Raw genomic sequence first — 27,972 nt, forward strand, 5'->3', positions numbered from 1 at the left:
TTACTTAGTACTCTTTAGATACTACACGGACACGATATGTAAAAAATAGGATCATGAGTGTTGACACCATTTTTTTGATAAAACAGGGTCGACTTGGGTTTTGAAAAATGAAAACGAATGTGGAAGTCGTCACCAATCTTTTTTGATGATGTGTGATTGGGTCACTTTGTAAAACAGTTGTTTTTAATAAATAGTTTGATTTATTAAAACAATGCTTTTGGTCTGCAAAGTTCAGAAAAATAGGTTTGGGAGTCTATTACGTACGAGGAAGGATTAACACCCTCGTAACCTCTAAAAATTGGTACCTAGTTGATTAATTAACGTCTTAATGTCGAAGGTTGAAAGATTTTAAAATACGATCATTGTATTAAAAACTTGGATAAATCAAATTAGCCACTTAAGACCATCTCTTTTAAGAGAAAAAATATCATACCCAATGAGTTAAGGCATGATTTTTCATACTCCTAAAAAATGAGCTTGTCTAAAAACTCTTGCAATAAAATTTAAAAGGATATTCAATTGTTTAAGTCAGATAAAAAAATCGTAGTCTAATACGATAGGGTACAATTTCTCAAATTTTTAAACATTGAATATTGTCATTATTATTATTTTTTAGAAAAGTTCTCATCTCGAGAAAATAACGTGTCATATTCAATGCGTTAGGATACAACGTATTGAATTCCTGATGATGAGCTTTTTATTCATGTTTTTTTTATTAAAGAACATTCTTGATTATTTAGATTAACGAAGAAAATTAGAACTCAATACGTTAGGGCTAAATTCTCTCGAAGATCTCAAATATCGAGTATTGCCTTTATTTTCAAAATTTTCTCCTTTTTTACGAATTTAGGTAAAAATTATATATGACGGAATAACAATTATGATAATGTAAGTAAAAATAATATTAGAAAAACAAAAAAAAAAATAAAACAAATCAATTATGTATATACCATAACAAGTAAATAAATACATAAAACTAAAACATTTTTTTAAAAGATAATAATGGACATATAAACAAATAAATAAATGAACATCAAGTGAAACAATAATAACAATAAAGAAAAAATATATATGTATATATATATATGTAAGAATCATAAAATATAAAAATATATATATGCATGTATATATCTATATAATTATGAAAATAAGAAGAGTATATATGTATATATGTTTAAAGTTATGAAGTATAAAAATATAGGTAAGTATATATATATGTATTGAAATATGTATTTATATATATGTGTGTATATAAAAATTATGAAATGTATAAAAATATGTGAGTGTGTATATACATTTATAATAATATATATAAAAGTATGTACGTATATATACCTATCATAAACTACATATGCATGTATATAAACGTATTTTAAAGTTATAAAATATGTAAAACATATGAAATGTAAAATGTACACATGTATGTATATTAAAAATATATGTGTATATGTAACTTATAAAATATAAAAAATATATAAGTATGTATATATATTCATGAAAATAAAATAAATAAATAAATGAAATGTATATATATAGATATGTATATGTATATAAATTTAAAAAAATATACGAGTATGTATGTATATATAACTAAATTTGAAATTAAAAGAGATACGAATGAGTAAATAATTATAATAATAATAAAGTAAGTAATAATAATAAATATAATACTAGTAATAGTAATAGTAATAGCAGTAGTAATAATATAAAAAATAATAAATAAAATAGGGTCAAATTGAGACTAAAATGAAATTCGAAATCTAAATTATAATAAATAAAAAAGACATAAAAGGGACCAAATTGAGGGCCATTTACCAATAAAAGCTTAATTTTTTATAAATTTACCGAAATGGGGCCGGTATTTTATTATTTACCGGAATGGACCATTTTCCGGTAAATCGCGTCCACGTCAGAGCGATGTCAGGGGACGTGCCAGGAAATTGCGGCCACGTCAGAGCGCTTTGCTGACGTGGCAACAAATCGCCCCCTCGTGGACGCGATTTGCTGCCACGTCAGCAAAGCACTCTGACGTGGTCGCGATTTCTTGACTTGTAGGTATTTGGATATTAGGGTTTAAGGTTTTAGGGTTTTTAAGATTTTTAGGGTTTTGGAGAAAAAAGTAAACAGAAAAGTCGCGCCCACGTGTACGCGCTTCTTTATGGAAACATCTGCCCTTGAATCTACAAATGTTGAGCATGCATTCACTGAAACACTAACTCAAATACATCATGGGATCAGTTGAAATGCACTCGAAGGAGGGAATGATCAAACAACATTGCCCAAGGGACAAACCATCAATGGCGGCTCTCAGGATGATGTTTCAGCTGTGAAGAAAGACGGCTGTTGTTCTGCATAATTGTTCGATGATTCCGAGTGTCTAAATTTGCTTCCTCATTAAGCACAAGCTTTCCTCACCGTGATCTTTCTCGAGATCTTTCGTTGAAGACGAAGAAATCACAACATTCCAGGGATTTTCTTATAGTTTGTTCAGACAAATCTAGTTTTAGCATTTTAAATGATTTTCATTAGTTGTGGAGAATAAATTTTAAATTAGCTATCATAATGTTTTGTATTTTCAAAGGAGTATTTTATGTAATATAATAAATAAATAGGGATAATTTAGGTATTATAAATAATTTAAATAATTTAGTGCAACTATATACATGAAATTTCATTAGATGGGCAAGTCGCGGCCATGTCAGTGCGCTTTGCTGACGTGGCAACAAATCGCCCCCTCGAGGACGCGATTTGTTGCCACGTCAGCAAAGCGCACTGACGTGGCCGCGATTTCCTGGCACATCCCTTGACATCGCGCTAACGTGGACACGATTTGTTAAAAAGGCCCATTTCGGTAAATAATAAAATACCGGGCCCATTTCGATAATTTTAAAAAAATGTTTTTTTTAGTAAATTGCCCCCAAATTGAGACTTAGACAGAATTTAGGGTGCCAATCTTAACAAACCAAAATAAAGGCCCAAATCGAACGCGTGTGAGAACAAGGGGGACCAACTGAGAAATTATCCTAGGCTCCCTAAACTCACCGTTTTGATAAGGACCAAAATGAATCAAAGGAAAAATTACATGACCGAATTAAGAAATTAAAAAAGATAAAAAAAGTAGCACTGAATTGAAACACGCTGAAAAACGGAAGGACCAAAGCAGTAAATATCCCTAAAGTCAAAACGCGCGGATCCTGGGCATAAGAGGGTCGGATCGGGTCGGCCTCCCCAAAACGACGCCGTTTTGGTGTCTGGGAGGCCAAGCTAAACGGCGTCGTTTAATGGATCCTTAAAATCCCCTAAAAAAAATCTAGTTTCATTTTTAGCAGCCCCCAAAAATAAAAAAGGCAGAGAACAGAGAGCCTTTATCTGTTCGTTTTGGCCCCCCTGAACTCAGGCGTCGACCTCAACGGCGAGCCGCCGTGTGGTCACCGTAGTCAAGGGCGCAGGTAAGGTTTCTTCTCGTCCTTTTTTGTTTTATACATATTCTTATATACATATGTATATATGATTAAAAAAAAAGGAAAGTATAAATCAGGAAACAAAATGAAAAAAAGAAAAGAAGAACACCTTTTCTTTTGATTTTTCGATTTTATTGATTCATCCCTATTTTTCTTTCCAATCGGTTTCATCCCCCATTTGAAAATACAAATCAAAATCGGCTTTTATAGCCGATTCCCTATTTCTATTTTGCTATTTTTTTCCTTTTTGTTGCGTGTTTCATTTCATTTTGCAGGTGGGCAGAAGAAAGCCGTACAGTGGCAGAGTCAGTGGCGCAACGGTGGCAGGAGGCTAGGGTGCGGCACAGTAGCACTAAGGTTTGACTTGTTTATTTTGATTTGATGTTTTGGGCTTGGGTTGAGTGGGCTGTTATGGTTAGATTTAGGTGGGTTAGAATTTGGGTCTTCATTGGGCCATCTGATTTGGGTTTTGGTGTTTAGATTTTGGGCCCCAGGCAAATTTGAACTTGTACAATGAGATGATAGAGTTAATTTTATATAATGTAGTATTAGTGTCAATTTGCAGTATGTAGTGTTTCTACTTTCAAAATATCTATTTTGGTACATGAAATTTAATTCTGTTCATCAATGTGGTACCTCCAGACAATGTTAAACCCATATATCAATTGACATGTGGCATAATCATGGGTGTGTTAGGGAAAAATTAAAACAAAGATTTTGAAACAATTATACTTTTTCATATTTTAAAAATTAAAATAATAAAAATAATAACGAAGTTAATAAATCACATTTCTTTTCCTCTTTAGAAAGCAAAGCTTGTTTTTTTTTCTCTCACAATTTGTCTTTGCCGTTGTTCCCGTTGGATTTTCGCACCGTTCAAGGTGGATGGTGGTAGTGAACAGTAGCCTTTGTCCCTTCAATCCCACTAGCTTAGATCTCCTTAGAGCAAATCAGAAACCCTTGAAGAGGTAAATGAAGCTTGCAACTTTTCCTTTTTCAATGTGCTTTGCCGGCCGTTGGATTGGCCTTCAGTCAAGACTAACTGTTTTTGTAGCTTTCTTTTCGTTGCCATTGTTCGGGTTTCTAGACTAGTACTTGCAGCCCAGAAGGCCAAAAGGGCCTAAGATGGGTGCTCGAACTCTCTCTTTTCTAACTTCTCTTTTCTTTTTGGTTCGATTTTTTGGGACTCTTTGTTGATTTTTTTTGTTTGCAGGCTTCTTAGATACTTGGGTTTAAGCTTTGAAAGGGCTTTGAGTACAATTATTTTTGGGTGTGGGTTTGATTTGAATGAAATAACAATGGTGAATGGTGCTTTGGCAAGGGGTTCGTTTGCGTGCAAGGTGATGGTAAGGTTTAAATGTCAGCCATTGAGGCGTCAGCTAAGGTTGAAGAAAGGAGATAAGGAGAAAAAAAGGAAATTAACAAGTTCTTAATTTAAATTTAGAAGAAAAAAGGTATCAGTCAAAAGTAAAAAAATTTGCCACGTCAGGACCCAATAAGTCATCCTGCCATGCCAGCAAAAAATACCTTGTAATTAGGGTCAAACACTAAATTGGTAAACACAATCAAATTTCTGGTATCAAATTGCATATTTTGAAAATACAAATATCATATTTGAAGATCTGATAAAAGTACAAGAGTAAAACATGTCGTTACCCCCTTGAAAGAAAATAAAGAAAGAGTAGAGAAAAAAAAAAGATGAGTGAACTTTGAAAAAAAAAATTGGCCAAAGCGAAATTTGAAATTTATCCATTAGAAATGAGAGAATGAAAATTTATCTTAATGCATAGATACACGTTACCTCTATGACTGTATATACTATATACGAGGGTTTTAACTAATACCATTCAATCGGTACTTAAAATTATCGCATCAACACTTTAACGTTATAATTAAAAATTTTATCATGGTTTAACGGATTCTTATAAATTAATTCCACTTATTTTCATACACTAACATAATTTTCAACATTAGTTTCACCCGCAACGTATTCACTCCAATAATTCCCATTTTACAAAATTTTTAATATTCTTGTCAACAAATTTTACCTTAATTCTTGACTCGACCAAATCAAACCCATTCATTAGTTTGATTAAGAAACCTTTATAATTAAATGTCTTTATAGTCTTCATCAAAGATTGTTATATCCATTTCTTTCATTTACTATGCATTTTCACATAGTTTATTTAATAAATTACACATTTCATTAATGAATAATCTAAAGCAAGTAGGGATTCCATGAAACTTACTCAAAAGCTCAATAAAATAGGAGAAAGCTCACTCTCTCCTTTACTCCTCAATTCTCTCTTTTCCATTGCTTGAAGCTCCTATTTCAAGCTTTTTTATCTTCATTAATAATAAATACCTATAAATGATAAGTCATAAATAATCATAGGAATGGTTCAACCTAAAGAATGTATAAAAAGTGAGAAATAAATATGATATGATGATAAAACACATGAGTTCTTACCTTATTCAGCATTTTTTTGCTTTACCTAAACTTTCTATCACTAATCAACCAAAACTCTAAACTGTGGTGATGGAGAAGATGAAGAGGAAGGCTTAAATGAAGTTTTATAGGATGGGTTTTCAAAGGGAATGAAGGAAAGGGATGGAAATTTGAAAAAATGATGAAAAATGACAAAGAAAAGAAAATGAGAGTTATTATCTCATTTTAATACAAGGAGGAAAATGGGGGTTTCTTTACCTTTTTTTTTCTTTTTAACAATTTAAAATTCATGGGATAAGTCGAAGGTCAAACCCGTGGTACAAAATTTATTTTTGATATCAAAATGAGAGTTAATGGTCAAAAATTCATCTCATCACCATATATATATATACACCTATATATTCAAATATTCTAATATACGTATGTGCAAAATGTCAAAAATACCCCTTTAGGGTAAAATTATCATTTACCCCTCATTTTAAAATCTCATCTAATTAAGTTCATGTAATAGCCCGATTTTCAGTGGTACCAGAAAATGCGATTTTGAAACCCCATTTGCGTAAACCAAGTTTATAAATATTACATATGAATATTTACGAGGATAATATAAAAATATATTAAAGATTGGTCGAATAAATTTTCCGAAATAATAGTTAATTAAAGCTCAAGGGTTAAATTGTAAAAATCCAATTGCTATAGAGTTTTAATTGACCAAAGACTTAAGGACTTAAATAGCAATTAACCAAAGGGCCAAAATGGTTATTAGACCATTTTTAAATAGGAGAAAGTGGATGATGATAGTAAAACCCACTAATATTAAGTAATGTTAAATTAAGTTAAATAAATTATGTTTATGTTAATTAAACTAACTTGATTAAGCTTTAATCCATCTACATATAGGTTAACTTAGTGGAAAACTGTCATCTTTATCTTCCACCTATATTCTTGTCGTCCAAAAGAAAAAGAAAAACCTAGAATCATGGCATTTGATCATAATTGAAAGGTAAATTAAAGTCATTTTCTTGTAATTTTTATAGATTTGAGGTCATGTGAGCTTGATTTAACTAAGTTCAAGTACCAATTTGTGAATCTGTTAAAGTTTTAGAATATTTCCATTATTGATTTCTTGAAGAATTAGGCTTAAAATCGATAGGTTTTAAGCTTAGATTATGAAAATGACTAGATTGTAAAGTTAATTTAGCTTGTTTGTTAACTTTGTTATATTAGGGATCAAATTGAATAAATGTAAAACTTGTCATGAAATTATGTTAAAAATAGAAATTATAATGCCCCTAATGAGAATATATTAAGTCATATTTTAATCCGCAGCTAGGAACCAAGAGTTATGCCTTTCCCGAGTTCAGAGACTAAATTGAATAAAATGTAAAATATAAAGGAAATCGAAAAATAGAATCATATGAGATCATGCATAACGTGGTATAGTATGAAAATGTTTGATATTGATTGGTGATATTCAATAATTGTATAGATCAAGAATTAGTCCCTAGAGAATCAACTCATTTTTGATGTTTCGGATAGGAAAGTTCACTTGGAGCTTACTAAATCAGTTTTATGATTTATATATATACTTGTATTTAAATTGATGTATACATGTATATGTATGTTGAGTTTATATTGATATACTAGTAGTTTGGCACATATGGCTAGTATGGATCGAATTAAAACGTGTGAACAACTACAGGGTACAAATGTATGTAAATGGTCAATTACAGGAGATGTAAATGAAATATGTGATCATGTATTGGGTACAATATGAATTATGGACGATTACAGGGATTGGTATTGAAATATATACGAAAATGATGCCCGTGTGAACTTAGTAAAATGTTAAGATACGATTAGCATGCCAATAGGGTTATGTAACACCCCTCGCCTGACCCAATTGCCGAGTTCGAGCTGTGAAATGCTACATTCGTTGTCGGATCAACTATAATTAAGTTTATAGTAAAATAATCAATCATACATGTAATGTAATGTCAACCACATTCATTTTAGGTTTAACAAACAATTTCGAGTTTTAATCGAGCTTAAGAAAGCTCTTTTGTTAACCTAGGCACAAAATAGGACCAAATTGCAAAGTTTTAGAAATTCAGGGTCGATGTCGTGACTTAATCTCCCCCAATTCGTGACATCGTCAAATAGTTTTTCAAATTGTGACGTTACGCCACTTGACGTCGCGATGTGACTCGCTATTAGTCGATATTGCAATGAGGTAAATTGATCGTTGGGACGTGGGCCATGTTTTTGGCAAAAATGTGTAATTTTGTACTTAATTCATAATTTCTAGCCAAACCATACAACATATACATCATGTATCAATTCCAATTGAATCTAAACCTACTGATCTGTCGTAATTCGGTGTAGTCGATTAAACTAATTTTCGCACTTTAAGAGCTTGAAGGCAAGTGTTTTATTAAGTTTTAATTATGTTTTCTTAAAGTTTCCATTTAGTTAATAAAATGTGCAAAATGAGTATTTTATTGACCCTAGGGGCCGAATGAGGCCTAAGGGTAAGCTGATGAATTGTATAAGTGTGTATGAGACCACTAGAATGCGTAAGAGACAGATATTGGTCGTTATGTCGCAACATAGGGAGTAGAATGAAGAAATCACGAAACTGCCTTTAATGTGGTGACATAGATTAGTGGTGTCGCGACATACCCCGAAAGATATCTCAGGAGGAGTACACTGACTGCTTTGTCGCAACACAAGTCCTGGTGTGTCACGACATCGACTCTAGACAGGAGATAAGCACGAAACAAGGGCATTTTGGTTTGCACAATCAAACTTAAAGCTCGAGAATGTCAACTAACCTAGGGTTAAGGATGACGACCACTAAGAATCTATAAATAGGCTCATTTGGCACATGTTATAGGGACCATTCATTCAATTTAGAACTAGTCTTTTAATTTTAGTTTAGTTTTCTTTCTTTCTTAGGTTTTTAGAATTTATTTTCAGTTGTTCTTTGTTTTCAAGAGATATGATTTGGAGAGATCGTCAAAGTTTGTGGATTCGCAATCAATTCTTAATACAATCAGGCTCTTTTGCAAACTCTATGTAACAACCCTATACCTGATCTAACCATACAGACCCAGTATAAGACTATTACATTTGGTGCCAAAACGATTATGGCTAGATATTGTTTAAACAAAACATTTATACATAGCATTATAACTTACCAACCATATTTGCAAACATACATATAGTTTTACTAATTCATTTCATATATATATACCAAAATACATAAAATACCTAAAAATAGATAGAAGTCCAAGAGTTTACATTTTAATTCCTAACACATGGAAGCATAACTGACTGTCTATGTACATGCCATTTTAATTCAAAATATGGTACCTACTTCTGAAGCTATTGAAGATGTGATGAGATGAGATGGGAGATCTTCTATCCTGACTTTACCTCTTCGAGTCAAACTGTACCTACGCGTTAAAATTAAACGCGTTAAGCCGGTGAAGGCTTAGTAAGCACTACAAGAATAAACAAATAAATAAATCTAAACAAAATATGTCAAACTCATTCTGTTATTACGTATTTACGTACGTATAAGCTTCATAAAACTTACCTTAGCATTTTAATGATTCGCTTTTCCACAAATCATAATCTTAGCCCAAAGTAGATTTTATAGAACACACCGGATATACGGAACAAATACAGAGGTGCATTGGTATGCACTAATGAACAGAGAGCACAGGTGTGCTAAACAGAGAGCACTGACGTGCTAAAATCATAGAGCACCAACGTGCTAGTAGTTAGAGAGCACCAACGTGCTAATAATCAGAGAGCACCAACGTGCTAATAATTAGAGAGCGCGCTAAAGTTCCTTAATAGCATGCCACTAATATCCTGATAGTTCTAAATTCCATCTACTTGGGCATTAAAACTGAATCTCATTCAATTAAATACTTTATAGAATTATTTCGAAAAAGATTTCTCATTTCTCCATCATTACAATTTAGTGCACATTTCAGAATTCACAATTATCACACCATTTTCACATATATACACTTTTGTCACAATATTTACTTAATGTTCAATCAATATACCACTACATACTTTCCATCTATAATATAGGCATTTAAATAAAATAATTTAAAATAAAAATAACCTTGTAGTACTTACAACAAAAAGGTTGAGATGATATCTTCCTTCACTCCTTAGCCTTCTCTTTTCCTTTTTCTTCAATTTCATATAAAACACATAACATTTCTATATTAGAAAAACAATCAAATAACTTTCCTATATGATTTAATAAGAATAAACATATATGATATAATAATTTCATAATTTTTTACCTTAGCTAATATTTCAATTTAATTCATAACTAAAATTATTTCTATTTCTATCACAATCTATACATTATTTTTACTTAAATTCTACTTACAACTTGACTTAACTCTCAAATTTTCACTAATAAACCTTAATTTCGAATTTCTTATAATTTTACATTAAACTTATAACTTATTTCTCAATTTAATCTTTTTCCCAATCCTAGTTTGAATTTCCATCAACTCAACCTCTAATTCATCCACTAATTCAATATAAACTACATAAAAAATTCTACAAACTTTCAAAATTTCAACATATACTTGCTAGTATTTTGATCTAGAATCATAAAAACTCAAAGATTTCAAGAAAAGGACTTAATTTGACTTGCCAATTTGAAATTGAACCTTAAAATCCCTAATTTTCTTCTTTACTTTTTCTTTCTTTCTTTCTCCCTTGTTTCTCCCCTGTTCCATTTCGAATTGTATTCTGTTTCTTTCTTTTCATTTCTTTTTCTTTTGTTTTATCTATATAATAATATAATATTATAATAATATAATATAATAACTTACTTATTAATTAAATAACATAATATAATATATATAACTTAAATTAAAAAAATATCTTAGATATTTCATTTGTTATGCCGCCTCAATTTTAGAAAAAGGCATAATTGCCTATTTGGTCCTTTTAACTTTCTTTAATTTATAATTAAACTTTCATACTTATTTCAATCTAATCCCTTTTTCCTAATTACTTCTAATTACATCAAATTCTCCTAGTCAAAACATAATTAGACACACAACTAACTTAGTAAATATTTATAATAAATATTTACAAATCTGATTTACCGGAACAAAGTCCCGGAAATGTATATTTTTTATTTAATCTATTTAAATAAATTTTACCATATAATCAATAAAGTTTTATTATCAAAATTTTTATGCAACCTTCCTATCATAATATAGACCATATCACAATATTAAAATAAATTTTCTTTCTAACTCGGATTTGTGGTTACGAAACCACTATTCCGATTTACTAAAAATGGGTCATTACACTCTATCCTGACAATTTATTTAGCATGTTTTCTCTTTATATTGATCTTATATTGTCTATGGAAGCCATGAGGAACTAATCCCTTTATTGGGGATTAGAGAGTAAAGATATGATCTATTAACTATTTTGTAGGGTTACTTAACGGATCAGCTGTTTGAGAAAGGAAGAACGTGAAACAAACCCTAGGCCTGACAATCTCGGGAAGTTATTCAGGTGGGAATTAACTAGACCTGTCCATGGGCCGGGCCTGAAAAAAATTTTTGGCCCGCCTCCTAGGCCCGGCCCGGCCCGAAATATGGGCCTGAAATTTTACCCAGGTCCGGCTTGGGAAAAATATCATAAGCCCGAGCCCAGCCCGGCCCGGCCCATTTTTAAAATAAACATTAAAAAATTATTTTAAAAATAAAAAAGTAAAAAAATTATTTTAAAAGTATTTTAAAATTAAAAAATAAAAATAATTTATTTATTATATTTGGGCCGGGCCGGGCCCGAGCCAAAAAAGTGGTGCCCGAGGCTCGACCCGTTTTTTAAACAGGCCTCATTTTTTTTGCCCAAGCCCATATTTTGGGCCTATATTTTTACTCGAACCCTCCCATATTTCGGGCGGGCCGTCGGGCCGGGCGGCCCATGAACAGGTCTAAAATGAACCCAAAATTGGTATGACCCATCCGTGAACACCTTCACCCCAGACCAATCTGGACTGTGGGGTCGGAAGATAAGTAATCTTTGCTGACTTGTTATGTTAGTGGCAAATCAAAATATCCTACTAGGGTAATGACTAGTTGATTGATGAGGAACTCGAAGAGACAATTAATGGGGATTACTGAAGCGAGCTAATCACCCATAATCAAGATTTACTTTACTCTAATATTAATCTTTTCATTTTTTTAATCTTTTTATGTTATTCTATTTTTATTATTATAAAAACCCTAAAAATCATTTATTTTATGTTTTCGTACTATAACTAATTTAAAGTACTAATTATATCTTTTAGTGTTTAGGTTGAAATTGATTTAGCAATCGCTTCCATTGGGTACGATCCTCAAAGTACTCACCTACTCCATTGTAAAAGTTATATTACAACTCAACCCGTATACTTGCAGATATCATCTTTTATTTATATATTTTATTGCAGCAGTCACACTCTAAACGTTAGTACATCCGGAGGTGGTCACCTACCATAAACATGCTAAGCAAGCTCAACATCCATGTTTATCATCTTCTTAAGATAATTACTATGTATACATCAAGTAAACTTAACATTTCATGCCATAAATCAAACACCAACCAAGTCACTAAATTACCAATGTTTACCTATACTAAAGATCCTTAAAGCATACCAATTCACTTCCATTTCAAATACTTATGTACACATATATACATTTAGAGCTTATAAGCTTTATGCATAACCAAGAACTATCAAGATTAGGTCACATTTTTCAAGCATGCTACAAGTTATAAATGTTCACATACATTTTCATGTCATTCACCAATCAAGCAAGTTACCATTCATACCTCATTTCATGCAATTCCATATGTCATTCTTATAGTTATAGAGCATCACACCATTAAGCATGAAATGCATATGTGTTCATTTTTATAAACGAATCAAAACACCAAATCATCACAAATTACCAAACTCATCAAGACATATTATACATATTATAAATACTTGCCACAATCCTTAACTCAAGATGACCAAATAGTTACCGAAATGAGGATAAGATAGTGTGAGCTTAGAGAAAATTTGGCTTGACGCGTTCCTCAAGGTGACGGTTTACAAGGAAAAGGGAAAACAAGCTAGATAAGCATATAAAATGCTTAGTAAGTTCAAATGGAAACTATAGCACACCTTGAACATTTAGGCATAATTAACTAATCCATTTAGCAATCATTCTAACTATCCTTCGGCACATTGTGACATATCTAAACATATAATAACATCAATCAAATGTATTAGATACATTATTGATTCATAGATAATTCAAACCCTAATCAAAGTTATGTAATCATCCATATATTAACATTTCCAAACCATTTCATTTTCCATTCAATGGTTAAATTCCATTTTCAGCAATTGAACATCGCCCGATAGAACTTTAGTAAAATGGAATCGGATACACGAGAATGTAATGCTCACACAAGCTGACAGTATATCAGGATTGCTCACACAAGCTGACATTATAACTAGGTTACTCACACAAGCTGTCATTATATTGAGGTTACTTGTCCTGACTAAACCTACAATACATTTAACTTGAGAATCTGCAACAAATGTTGGATCTCATAATAACATGTAAATCCCTGATCAAATACGAGTATAACCCTAATGACATGCCATAATATCCTAACCTTTACAATAAATTTAACTTGAGAATCTGCAACAAATGTTGGATCTCATAATAACATGTAAATCCCTGATCAAATATGAGTATAACCCTAATGACATGCCATACATATCCTAACCTTTTACTAAGCTCACTCGGGGCATTACTTTTATATAAATGTCAATATTAAATCTTATACATATTTTATTTTTCATTTACGAGGCATATAACCAACAAATAATCACATTAACACCTTGTATTATTTCCATCCAACCAATATTTACACGAATTTACAATTTAGTCCAATACAAGACATTTGTGTCAAATTACCTAATTTTATTCAATTCTAACAAGTATATATAATAGTTCAATTATAATTCATACATAATTAAAAATAGAGTAGTTAGTTCCATATGAACTTACCTAGTCAAAACAACAAACAAATTGAATCTTTAGGAACTAATTGACCATTTCGGCTTTTTTCTCGATTATCTCCAATTTGATCCAATTAATTATCTATAGGATTCTTCTATTAAATTTATCAATACCAAACATTTATAAATTATTTCATGACATGAATGAACCTATGTAATGTAAGTTTGTAAATACCCCTAAAATTTTACATTTTATTCAATTTAGTCCTTAAAATCAAAATAACTATATCTTTCAATTTTGAGCCTTGATTTAAAATTGACTTCAATTGCATTCATTATAGACCCTCTAATATCTGTTTGTACCAAAATTTCACAACAACTTTGCATTTTATTCACTTTAGTCCTAATGTAAAAACTAACCATTAAACTTTACAATATAGTCCTTTTTTCATAATCTAAGCTTAAATTTTATCAATTTAACACCAATTTCTTCAATAAATAAACAATGGAAACTTCCAATAACTTTAACAGTTTTGCAAATTGATATATTTGCTAGCTAAATCAAGCTCTCATGACCTCAAAAACATAAAAATTACAAGAAATTGACTTAATTAAACTTGCCAAATCATAATCGAAAGCTTGAAACCCTTGGGACAGTTTTCTTATTTTCTTTTCTTGAAATTTTGGGTATGGAAGGATGGAGAAGATGAACCTTCTCTTTCTTTCCACTTAGTTTTTGGTTTTATACCATGTTTTAAACTTGATTAATTTAGTTAATATTTCTTAATTAAGTTTTTTAATCATGTTTGAATACTTAAACCACCATCATCCACTATCACATATTCCAAAATGGTTTAATTTTAATTTTGGTTATTTGGCTAATTGTAATTTAAGCCCCTAAGTCTTTAGCCAATTAAAAACCTATAGCGATAATAATTTTACAATTTAGTCACTGTACTTTAATTAAGCAATTAATTGACAAAAATTACCGGACCAAACTCTAATATTCTATTATACCAACTCTATAAATATTCATATTTAATATTTATAGACTCGATTTAGGAAAATGGGGTTTCAGAACTGCCTTTTTTGACACCACTGAAAATCAAGCTATTATAGGTTATACTTGCGTTTAATCAAGGATTTTTCAAGTTATAACAAGGTCTAGCATCTGTTGTATATTCTCAGGTTATATGTAACATAGGTTTAGCCCAGACGGGTAACCTACTGTAAATTCATCTTATGTGAGCAACCCTGATGTAATTTCAACTTGTGTGAGCAACATAGTTCATCCATGTATCCAAGTCCATTTTACTATAGGTCCATCGGGAGATATTTATCATAATTGAAATAGAAAGGCTTGAAAATGTATCAAATATGAATTCGTATATGTTTATAACTTGTCATGTGACATGAAATTTCTTTGGGATTAAATGTTACTCATGATGTGCAAATATGACTAACCTATTTGAATGTTAATGTGGGCAACTTACTAGTTAAGACATTGTGTGCCAAAGATAGCTAAAATGTATATCAAAGTAATTGGTAGTTGTCGTACTTATAAGTGATCAAGGTAAGTGACTGCCTCCCAACGTGCAAACGTTTGGATTGGAAATACTGTAGCAAAAAGATATAAAATAAACAACGGTGTCCGCAAGTATACATGTCAAATTGTAATATAATTTGTTTACAATGAAACACTTGGTAAGTATTACGAGGATCGTATCCAAGGGATTGCAGATTGGAGAAAATCACCATTAAATTAATTACAAAAAATAAGTACTAATCTAGTCGAGTTATGAATTAGTAATGTAAATCCCAAACAATAATAAAATTAATTAACTAATTTAACCTAAACTAAAACTAACCCTAAGTTAACTATCAGTTTCTCCTATTTCTCGTTTCGACTACGCAGGCCCCTTTAGCTTAGAATCAATTGTAACCTTAATTATTAATTAAGTCAACAATTACCCTTAATTGAGTATTTACCACCCTTAGCTAGGAATACCCTCTCGGTCTCATCTTCATTAAGGATTACCATGTAACAGCCCGTCCGGTGAAGTTTTTGTATTTGGTTACTGATTATTGTGTTATGATATAAAGCGTAACTCTAAAAAAGTAAAATGTTAGTTTTGTCTAAGTATAGTATTTTATGTATGCGCCAATTGGTGAATCCTGTGTTTTAGTGGATTACGTGTTTTGGCGAGATCTATAGGTTGGCAGATTCTTCTGTTAAGTTTGTAGTTAATAGATTTGTTTATTATTTTAATAAGACAATTTAGCTAGCCAAGTGCGAACTGGTTAGAATGGAACTAAGATACTGTAGTTGATAAGAATTAAATGATGGTAAGTGCAGTTAATCAAAAAAATCAAGGGTGTTAGTGGAATAATTTGATCCTTCCACTAAACATTGTCTTCGTGCTTAGATATATAAGGATATTCGTGTCTTCACCGATAAAATTTACGTTTTCTTTGCATTCATATTCTTGAATTTGTCTGCATTCTCTGAAAAGTTTAAGTCTAGAAACTTGTATGAAGTTGGGTTCGTTGTATTCAGCCAACTCCTACATTTGTTTTAGCTTTGTGGTAAATACCGATGAACCCTAGGTTATTTTCATAATTATTTACGTATTTTTAAAATTTGCATGCATAAGTATCAAATTAGTATGTAAGGAAGGAAGCTTCTTGAGTATGGGTTAAATGTTAATGTGTCTTGCATGCATTTTGGGTTCAATGGTGTAATGATTTAATAAGTTTAATTATTTATATTTTAACTTAAGACACTGTAAAAGGTTCGAGTGGTAAAGGCAAAGGTCCTGCTATATAGACTTTGTTGTATTTCTGGTGAGTTCCTTCATACTCTCACGTGAGTGGTATTCCTGTTTTATATTTCGTATAGGGTAAATACTTATGCTCTATAAAGGTGAAGTGTGGGTATATGAAAAGTGGTTGTTCAAGGTTGTCAGTATAGGTCGGAAATGTCTATGTCAATGGGTAAGAACCATTCTTCATGCTTAAGTCACTACCTTATACTTCTGACAAGAATGATATGGTTTGAATCATGGAAATTATATTAAGGAAATATATTCATGGCTATTCCTTCAATGGAATATACATTGAACTGACAGATTAAGATACATGAAAATAGTTGTGTAGCCTCTGGTAAGGAAAATGTATGTTGCAAACCAAATTGGTAAATCACGACTAAGGATACAAACAAAGGAATATGAATGGAATATATGATATGAATTTGACTAAGGATTTGGGTACGTGGTTGGCATGAAGAAGGTTTATTTGTAATGTCATATGGGCATAGTGCATGCGCCAAAGGAATAGTAAAACATCGTATAAACTGTCTGTGTATGGTATTCACCATCTGGTAAACTATGTGATTGTGTTTGACTCTTTGATGTGATCTGCTTGAAGTATTAGTGGTTAATGATAAGACTTCTTCTAGAACTCACTAAGTTCTTTTGAACTTACCCCGTTTCCCTTTTTCTTCTCAGGCTTAATATTGAAGGGAGACATTCTGTTAGACTACACCAGAAGAAATCTGTTACTGTGAGACTTCTGTTGTTTTGTATTATGCATGATGACAAGGGTGATGTCTGATTGTATTTTGGAAAGAATTTGTACTCGAAACCTATGTTGATAAATTATGTTTTAATGAAGCTTCATTTGAGATATGAAATGGTTTTCTAGTGTAATGACCCAAAATTCACGAGCATCGGAAAAGTATGATATCGGGCCTCCGTCTTAGTAAATTGAGTCATAAATAATTATTAGAAGTAATTATGAGTTTAGTTGAGTGCTTAATAAGATATTAATTAGGTGAATTTAGCCTAATTTAAAGTAATTAGGAAAAAGGATCAAATTGAATAAAGAATGAAAGCCTAATTATAGATTAAAAGAAAGTAAAAAGGGCTAAAATGGTAATTAAGCCATTTATATGAAACGAGGCGGCATATATGCATTAAAATCTATGATTTTATTTAAGTTATATATAAATATTATATATAATTATTATAATTATTAACCATTATTATGGTCTTATATTATTATTATTATTATTATTATTATTAAATAAAGTAAATAGTAGACAATTATATGGTAATAAAATATACATGTGTAAAAATTTTATTTGTACATTTGTAAACTAAACACCTAAATTACTTATAATTTAAGTATGAAGATATTTTATAATTATTAATTGAATTAATTATATTATGAGATTTTTATATAATAAATAAATTAAAGACATGACAAGTGTATGATGATGATAAGGTACAAATGTAATAATATTTATGTGCACAATTGTAATAAATGTAATATTAAAATAAATATTTACTAATTATTATTATTAAGTTAAAGATATTTATTAAATTAAATAATTAAACTATGAGATTTTTATTTGATAAACAAATTAAATAATGACAATTGTAATAAAATTATTGGTACAAATGTAGAAATATAGGTGTGACCAAATGTAAAATAAATATTGTTATTAAAATAGATATTTATTATAATCATTATATTATGTTAATAAAATAAATAAAATATAAAAAGAAACAAAAACAAAGAATAGAAACAGAATTGAGACGGAAGCAGGGGAGAAAAAGCGAAAGAAAAAGGGAAAGAAAAATAAAAGAGAAAATTAGGGATTTGAAGCTTGAAACTTTAATTGGTAAGTTTAATCAAGTCCTTTTCTTATAAATTTGATGTTTTTGGAATCCAAGAGTGAAATACTCTTGGATTTAAGTTGAAATTTTGGAAGTTAATAGATTTTTTAGTAGGGTTTATGTTGAATAAATGATGGAATTGAGGGTTTATTTGATAGAAATTTTGATTGGAATTGAATAAAGGATTGAATCATAAACTAAGCTATAAGTTTTGAGTTTTAGGGACTAAATTTAGAGAAATTTGAAATTAGGAAAATATGCTGAAATTTTAATAGTTAAATTTGAGTTTGGATGAAATTTGAATAGAAATAGAGTGTGAATTGAATTAGGAAAGTAAGTGAACTTAGTTAGGATCAAATTGAGAATAAAGAAGAAATTGAATAGAAATTCAGTTATTTATCATAATTAGTGTTGTAATTAATAGTGTAAATTATTATTATTTTTCGTAGCTAACAAAAAACCCGAGGCATCGGCATCAAAAGGAAAGGAGAAAGCTATCGAGGACTAAAACGGGAGATTTACGGTTTGTATTACTATAATTTGAATTTATTTATTTTCAATTGTTAAATTTCAATTAAAGTACTTGATAAGTGAAATTGAGGTGAGTATTAAAATATTGCATTGAATAAAAGTGAATGAAATGAATTGAATCAAAGTGAAATTATCTGAACTGTGTATTGGAAAGTGAAATTGAATTGAATTTTGATTGAATCGAAAGTGAATTTGAAATAGAAAAATGATTTGAATACCCTATTAACTAGTCGGGCTGAGTCGGATATAGTTGGCATGCCATAGGATTGAAAGAGTTCAGAGATACTTCGACCTCGAGTCGATGAGACACTGGGTGTCACTATATTTCTTCGGATAGATTCGATAAGGTACTGGGTACCAACTTACTTCAGCTTGGCCGATGAGACATTGGGTGTCAACTTTGCTTCGAACTATCCAATGAGGCATTGGGTGCCATTCTGATGTGTTTGGTTGGATTCGTGTATCCGCCAAAGTCCGAGTCTTGTTAATAGGGGCAAATGAATGGAATAGCAAAAATCAAATGAAAATGATCGACTTTATTCATGAAATGGAAAGTGAATTAGAATTGAGAAATGAGAATGAAAAGAATGAATCAAAGATTCACGAAGAGATTTATGTTCAAAAGAAATGTTATATGATATTAAATTGATGAATAGCCAAATTGAGTAGTTATTGTTGAGCAATGAAAATTAAGAATAAATTAGTTTATTTATGAATTAATTAATTATTATATAATTTGACATGTTTATTTGTTATTTTACTTAAATAATTTAAATTATGGTAATACCACTGAGTATGAAATACTCAGCGTACGGTTGTTTCCGTGCGCAGGTTGATAGAAGTCAAAGATTCTGGTTCAACATCCAGATCAATCCCGACTTCAGCAAAACTTTGGTGATGTATTTTTCCTTCGGTAAATGTGGCATGTACTTCGGTTTTATTAAGGAGTCTTGTAAGTTTTGGTTGTAAAGAATTGGCCTATAATGTCTGAATGATAAATGAAATGTTAAGTTATAAAATGGTAAGTTGGTACTAAACTGAAATAGAATGAATAAAGTTTATTTATTTAAACAGTATATGCAAATATTTATTTATTTAGTAAATTAATATGTTAATGTTTAAGATATGTTTAGGTTATCTGAATATGAAATTGTATGGATTGTGAATTGGTTGCGGTTGAAATTTGCAGGGGGTTTTACGTAAAAATAAGCAGAAATGCTGTTGAATTTTTTTAAAAATAAAATAAAATAAATGAAGCCAATTGGTAATCAAACATATGAATTTACGATTATATTTTAATTTGTTTGTTATTTATTTAAGAATTATTTGTAAATTGTTTGATATGTCCGGTAATGCCTCGTAACCCTATTCTGGCAATGGTTTGGGGTTAGAGGGTGTTACATCCAGTGTTATATTTTATATGATAAAAATTATCTTATTCAAGCTTATATGCCACATGGCTTACACTTTATTTTATTATTTTGTTAAATGTTTAAAAACCCCAGTTTTATAAAATATACGCCAAAAATAGTTTTAAAGATAGATGATTTCTCTAACGTGACACGTCATACTTGGATCCTCTTAAAGGGTCGGGTTTGGCATCTAACATACCACCTAAGATACCCTATCGGTCTTGCCTAAGCATACAAATACCTTTTCGGTCTCACTATTTGGCACAAGTTTTACTCAACAGGATACCCTCTCGGTCTCACCTGTCTAGATTTTCTACTAGGAGTGTCACTTCCTAGTTACTAAGTCTTTTGAATAAACATTGAATTTTAGGTTATTATTTACTCAATTGATGAATTGACGAAACAACCAAATCATGCGGGATAAATATTAAGCACACAATATATTCAAATATTCATACAAAAATTCAATTAAAATATTTAATGAACGAAAAATAAATAGAAGAACAATGATAAGACAATGCTCATGAATTAATTGATAAAATATCAAGATTACGGAACATCCTCCACTCGCAATTGTCTAACTTTGGAATAGGATTTCTCGACTAAGCGAACATAAAATAAACTAAACTAAAAACTAAATAAAATTGTGTAAAGAAATTTGTTTATTTAGGTCGACTCCCTTCTAATGTGGTTATAATGTGGTTTATATAGGCTACATTCAAGGTATTAGGTGCCTAAAATATCCTTGAAGTAATTAGGGTTTGATAGGACAAAGAAACCTTAATTGGCTGCCAAAACACGATCGCACTTATCCAGGTTTTCGTCGCGTCATCACGACGTTAAAGCACCTATCATCGCTACATCACCTCTATTTTGTCCTTAATAGCTTCGATGTTCAGTGCCGCAACATTGCATGTCGGTGTTGTGACACTGAAGTTGTCCCTTATGTTCCTTGGCCAGAAACGACGTTCTGCACACTCAAGTAGCTCATTAGTCATGCCCTAGGCCCGAATTGGTCAAATGGGCCATCGAAACATCTAAAAATGTGTAAAAACTCTTATTTAAGCATTGAATACTAAAATGTAAAACTAATCAAAATACCATTAAATTATGCCGAAAACAAGCTCATTAAGTGTCGGAAAGAACCTGATTTGCCACCACGAATTATGACAGATCAGTAAACATAATATTTTCATTTGAACTTAGTCAGCATTCTTAATGCTTACTCTAGTTGTTTTCTTTCTCTTGTAGATTGTCACATTGCAAAACTTGCCGAATCGGATCAATAGAAGCACACACTATCAACAAGACAATAGAATTATATCCATTTTGAGTCTACATGTTGTGGCATGTATTTTAAGGTACCTTAGTATGCATAAGGTCATGTTGATTTGGTAATTGATGGTAAACATAGTGATGGTTGAATTTGAATGCTTCGTATGGCTTGTAATCCAATTGGTACATAACAGTTTGATCTGGTGCTTTAATGTAGTATTTTTGTCTAAGTACACTTGTAATTTTTTCAAACAAATTGGCTAATAAAATTATTTATGAATTACATTAATATTTTGTATAATTTTCCTCATATGGTTTTTGCACGCAAAGCAAAATAGAAGTAAATGTTGCTCACTAGTTGTCTAATGTTTAACTAATACTAAGTGATATTATGTGGTCGGATCGTAATATAAAAAGACAACTTATATTAGTAGACGAACCTAAACATGTCCTTAGTCTAATCAGAAGTGAGCAAACCGATTGAAAGACTAATGTGTCGTCTATCAAGTCCAATTGGGATATGTTTTATCTTAGGCATCAGAACGGATAACTCTCAGTAGATAGAGATATAGATGTAACTGACTGGACAGACAGTACATCGGACTGGACCCAAGGAGAATAGATCCTGAATCCGTTTATGAATTTATTCACTTATGACATTTATGGTGTGACATACCTAAATCATGAGTGGATGACGGACTATGTATGCATGACTCGTATACTTTGATATAAGTAATAGCCTGAGTTCAAATAGATAAGGAACCGAAAGCTGGTGCGTTGGGTATACAACTTCTTCAGTATGTAGCGTCATTCACAACAATGGAATTCATAGCCTGAGACATGAGTAAGTGATATCCTCTCACTAGCATTACATGGTTGATGAAAAGTAAACGTGGCTACGGGTCATTCGTTTTTGTGATAAATGACTTTATTACTATTTGATAGTAATTGATTTTTCATGAAGGAAAATGTAATGGTTACCTTGAGATAAAATAAGATTATATTAGGAGAACGAATATTATCCTAAAGAGATTAAGGATATCCTATGAGGGTAACACACTTATGATAAGGCTATTGGATGAGCATTGATCGAGTTGATTTCGTAATGGTGTGTCATTGGGGAGAGCTCAATCACGATACTATAGTGGAATGAGTTCGTAACTGAATGAGTTTATAATTAATATGCGAAAAGTTGGAATTTAATTATAAATATTTGAGCCTCAATTGCATATGTCCAATCGATCCCTCTGCTAGCTTGTTAAAACCAAAAATGAATTGCATATTGAATCAAATGAAGAGAAATGAATAGAAATGGTGAAAATGGAGAAATGAGAAACATTTGAGAATTATTATGGTTTTCTCTAAAATGAAAATGAAAATGGAGAAATTGAATCATTTAGAAATGAATGTAGCTTTCTCAAAAATGAAAACGAAAAATGAAAATGACCTGCAAATGAATTTATATTTTTTGAATTAAATGAAGTTCAAAAATGAAAATAAATCATTTGGTTTTAGTGAACCATTGAATGTGGAAATATTAAATATATTTTCTCATAGACTTTTTTTACAGTAACGTTGTCATGATTTTAACGGAATTAGAATTGGTTGAGAAGATTATGTAATTGGAAATATATTGAGAAGTTTATTTTAGGAAATAGAAAAACAAATATTTGATTGGATTATATTATAAAGTAATTGGTTAAAAGCTCGAGAAGTACTTATAATTGGACTTGATATGGGAAAGGCCTAAAAGCCCCTAATGTTAAAAGGGGTGGACAACAAACCTTAGTAATATTAACTAGGGTTGCTGCCACCTATACTTCTAGTTAGACTAAGAGTTCATTTTTCTAGTTGAAATAAACTTCTATAATTTAATAAGGGTTCTACCTTCTTTCCCTATAAATAAATGACACTGGTAGCGCTATTTAGACACAACTTTAATATATTGTTACTCTGCTTGAAAATAGAGAGAATTTATTCTCCACTATTGAATATCTTTTCCGGAATAACAATTTCTGTCAGTTTCTATTTGAGAAGACATTTTTTGTTTTCACCATAAAGAAAAGAAAACTATTTCTAGTTCTGTGTTTTGATTTGAATCGTTTGAGCCTACATTCAGAGCAGTTCGTGGTATGAGAATAGCGGAAAAGATCATTTGGTTAAAAGCCGGGATTGACAAGGATTCGTCTATCCAAAAATACATGTGTGAATTCGGTCTAGGGTTTATTGCTATAAATATCACAAACTAAGTCGATTTTCAAAATTTTTATTTTCCGCTGTGCAAGAAAATGGTTTTCGAACTAGATTTTTACCAACAATAACTTGTTCAAGTTTAATGTTACGAGAATGATAATCTTGCTCTTGAATGGTTTGACATGTTAAGATTTGCAATTGGACTATTTGAAATAACTAGATTGGTTAATGAATTAGAAAATGTAAGTTGAATGTTAAACATGATTCATAGTTTAATGTATGCTTAGCTAGTTCATGCCAAGTTTATTGAGTTGCTTTGCCCTTAAATTTGCATAATGAAACATGTTTGAATAGGCAAATGATGTGTTTTGGATATGGATAATTGATATGGAATTGCATATGCCAAATGTTAAATGGTTGAATAGGACTATTTCATGTTTTAATTGGTTTAGATTGACATGGCTTAATAGCATTATACTTGTGAAAGGTTGAATGAAATCATTTTGATGTTGGTTTGAAAGCAAATGAATAGGTACTAAAGTGTTAAGTTGCCAAAACAGGGGCAATGCCATGACCTTGAGATTTTGACGTCGCAACATTGGTCGACAATGAGTGACATCACGATGTCAGGATGTCTAAAGTCATGACGTGACTCATTGTTTGACGATGTCGCAACGTGGAGGTCATGATGTTGAGACGTCAATCCAAAACTTTGACAATTTCATAATTTTGGTCCTTATTCATGCTTGGCTTAACAAAAAAGCTTTTGTAAGCTCGTGTGGGACTCGAAAATAATTATGTAGCATAGTAAGAATGTGAATTATACTAAATTGCATGTATAAATATGTTGAGAAATGTGCCCATATTGTAGTAAACATATAATTGTTATTTATTTGAATGATGAATAAATAAATAAAGTTAATTTCACATTTTACTATTATGTCTTTTGTATTTATGTCTTTCATATTTTGCATGCATAGCAAATTGTGACAAACAAATATTAGCTCATTAATTGTATAAGTTCAAACTAATGGTAAGTGGCACTATAAGAACGTTTACATTGCGAGAAAGATAACTTACTTCAGCAGATAATCTAAACGAGTCTGTAATCCCGTAAAAGAATCAAAGTGAGCATTTGATTCAAATACTGAGAAGGATTATTATGTCATCTACAATTCCAATTGAGGAGATGGCTAGTCTCGACTATCGGAGCAGTTGACTCCATTGGTAGAGACATAAATATATTTATTGGCAGAATAATACATTGGACTGGACCCAAGATGAGTTAATTCTGAATCTGTTTGTGAATTAATTCACTCGTGACATTTATGGTGTGGTTTACCTAAATCTTGAGTTTGTCACTGACTATGTGTATGTAACTTATGTGTTTTGATATAAGTGGAGGCTTATACTCAAAAGATGATTGAGCCGACATAACTTTACTAACAATAGTGGAATTCATAGTTCAATTAAAGAGTTAATGATATCCTCTCATTGGCATTGTGTGGATTGATAAATATGGAACGTGGTCACGAGTTGCTCATTCTCGAACGAGCAATTTATCACAGTAATTTGTTAGCAGTGATCATATTAATCATTAAGAAGACACAATGGTGACAATGAGATGAAATAATATTGTATTGAGTGAACAAATTTAACATAAAGGAATCAAGGATATCATATGAGGGTAACACACACATGACGAGGTCATTGGACAAAGCAGTTCGATGAATTGCTTTTGTAAATAGTATACAATAAGGAGTTTTTAATTATGGTACTTATTGTGAACTGACTTCATGAATAAGTAATTGCGAATTATCAAAACGATGCTTCTGGACGTAATTGCAATTACTAAAGCCTAATTGTATATGTCCGATTGGTCCATCCGTTAACTCAACAAAAGCTCGATTATACTACTTTTTAATTAGAAGAAAATTCTACGAATTTGGAAATAATTTAATTGAGTCGATTTATTTTATGTGGAATTAAATTGGACAGTCGTAAGAATTGTTCAACTAGAGAATTTGATTAAAGGTTTTTTTGAAAAATTAATTTGAAAAATATAAGTGATTTTTGGAAAAATTAATTTTGATCAAGTAAAATTAAATTAATCAAATTAGTATGATATTTTTGGAAATTATTTTTTCAAGTTAGACAATTGACCCAATGGGTAATTGAATTTGAAAATTGGACCAGATATCGTAATTTGGACTCGGGAGCCCAAAATTGAGACCAAGACCTAAAAATTGGTCGAATTGGGCCTGACATGTGAAACCAGACTGACGGTCTAACCAATGGCTAGATCGGATCTATTGGGCCGTCACTGGCTCAGACCGAATCAACAGCAACTGAACTAGCTTAGGGTGCCAACGACTACATTGACGGCATTTCGTTGGTCGGCAAATGGTTGGCGGCGATGGGTCTTCAGTGGTTGAATAGTGGAAGAATTACACTCCTACTATGACTCTACCAGAGAATTTAATTTCAGATTAACTATTTTAAAAATATTATTATTTTAATAGATTTAATATTAAATTAAATTTAATATTTACCTTAATAATATTTTATTAATTAAATATGAAAGTGATTATCTTAATATAAAATTTAATTTAATGTTTATCTTGTAGATAAATATTCTATCAATTAATAAGATTTAATATTAAATTAAATTAAATATTTATCTTGATAAATATTGTATTAATTTAATATTATTATACTTGAACTCTCTAAACTCTGCCTGTATAAAGAGAGTTTGAGTCGTTATTTTTCATACTCTTGAATTTAAGAGAAAGCTGTAGAGAAAAAATTCTCTCAAGAAATTATTTCATAAAAATTCTAGAAATTTTTTTCTTATTTAAATCTTGACTTGAAAGTTTAGGGAAATTATGAAATTATCCCATTGGTAATTTTTGTGAATTTTTTTATTTGAAGCGAGCCTACACCCGGCAAACGTGAGCTTGAGGACAGCGGATAAAGCTACTCGATCAAAGCGTTTATCCTAGATGAATTAAAAAATGTACAATTTTGATTAAGTGTTTATTACTTTAGATATCACAACCAAGTTCTAGTTTTAGAAAACTTTGGTTTTTTGCTAAACTTATTTTCCGCTGCATTTTTCAAACTCGATTTTTCAACAAAATGATTGTTTGATGTGTATGTGACTTTAGATTCATTGTAATGGTCATAACATTTCATAACTCAAACCCAACAATCGGGTCGGGTATGGGGTGTTACAATCTAAAACTCTAAAAATCAATTACCAAGCTAACTTATGGCTCTATAAAATGCCCAATTTTACTAAATTACAAACAAGACCACCAGAATTGTATCATTCGACAAATCAGAAAGTTTTGGGGTGTTACACTTTTAAAATTAACTCAATGAATAAATATTTTTAATAGAAAAAAGTCAAAATTTAATTACAAATTATTTAAGCCCTAATTAAGTATGTTTGGCCGCCCCTTTCGCTAGCTCAATATAATGCTAAACAAATTGCATAATAAGATCATTTAGTCTATGAATAAAAATGACAAATGAGAAATAGATTGTATGAATTACTATCCGTAGTAAATGCATTTTCTTTAGAAGGCAAAATGCATCATGATTTGAATAAATTAAATAATTAATTTCAAAGTGATAATTAAATTAAGTAGTCATTGTAGTTATATTTTATTTGGAAAATTAAATTAATTTCCACACATGTTCTAATATGATAAAGTTCAGGTTCTAATGTAGAAATAATTGTCAATTTCAAGAACTAATTTGGATAAAAAAAAAGTTCAAGCACTACTAAATTTAGGGCCCAAATAGTAATTCAATCCTTCTAAATATAATCGTTATGAATTTCTTGAATACTCTTTTAATAACCCTCATTCACCTTATTACTATTTTTTCTTCTTGGAAAAATTGT

At 30.7% G+C, this 27,972-nt stretch overlaps 2 long non-coding RNA genes across 2 annotated transcripts; one reads left to right on the forward strand and one right to left on the reverse strand.

The window, feature by feature from the left end:
* The first annotated feature begins 3,155 nt into the window (after nt 1-3,155).
* LOC107956546 (uncharacterized) lies at nt 3,156-4,028 on the forward strand. Its single transcript, XR_001700152.2, has 2 exons — nt 3,156-3,449; nt 3,737-4,028. It is a non-coding gene; the product is annotated as an uncharacterized lncRNA (long non-coding RNA).
* Nucleotides 4,029-4,530: 502 nt separating this feature from the next.
* On the reverse strand, nt 4,531-6,166 carry LOC121219354 (uncharacterized). The gene is made up of 2 exons (XR_005916065.1): nt 5,932-6,166; nt 4,531-5,826 (listed from the first exon to the last, which is right to left on the reverse strand). It is a non-coding gene; the product is annotated as an uncharacterized lncRNA (long non-coding RNA).
* Nucleotides 6,167-27,972: the final 21,806 nt, after the last annotated feature.

The sequence above is a fragment of the Gossypium hirsutum genome, chromosome D07 (assembly GCF_007990345.1).
Source record: "Gossypium hirsutum isolate 1008001.06 chromosome D07, Gossypium_hirsutum_v2.1, whole genome shotgun sequence".
Lineage (NCBI taxonomy): Eukaryota > Viridiplantae > Streptophyta > Magnoliopsida > Malvales > Malvaceae > Gossypium > Gossypium hirsutum.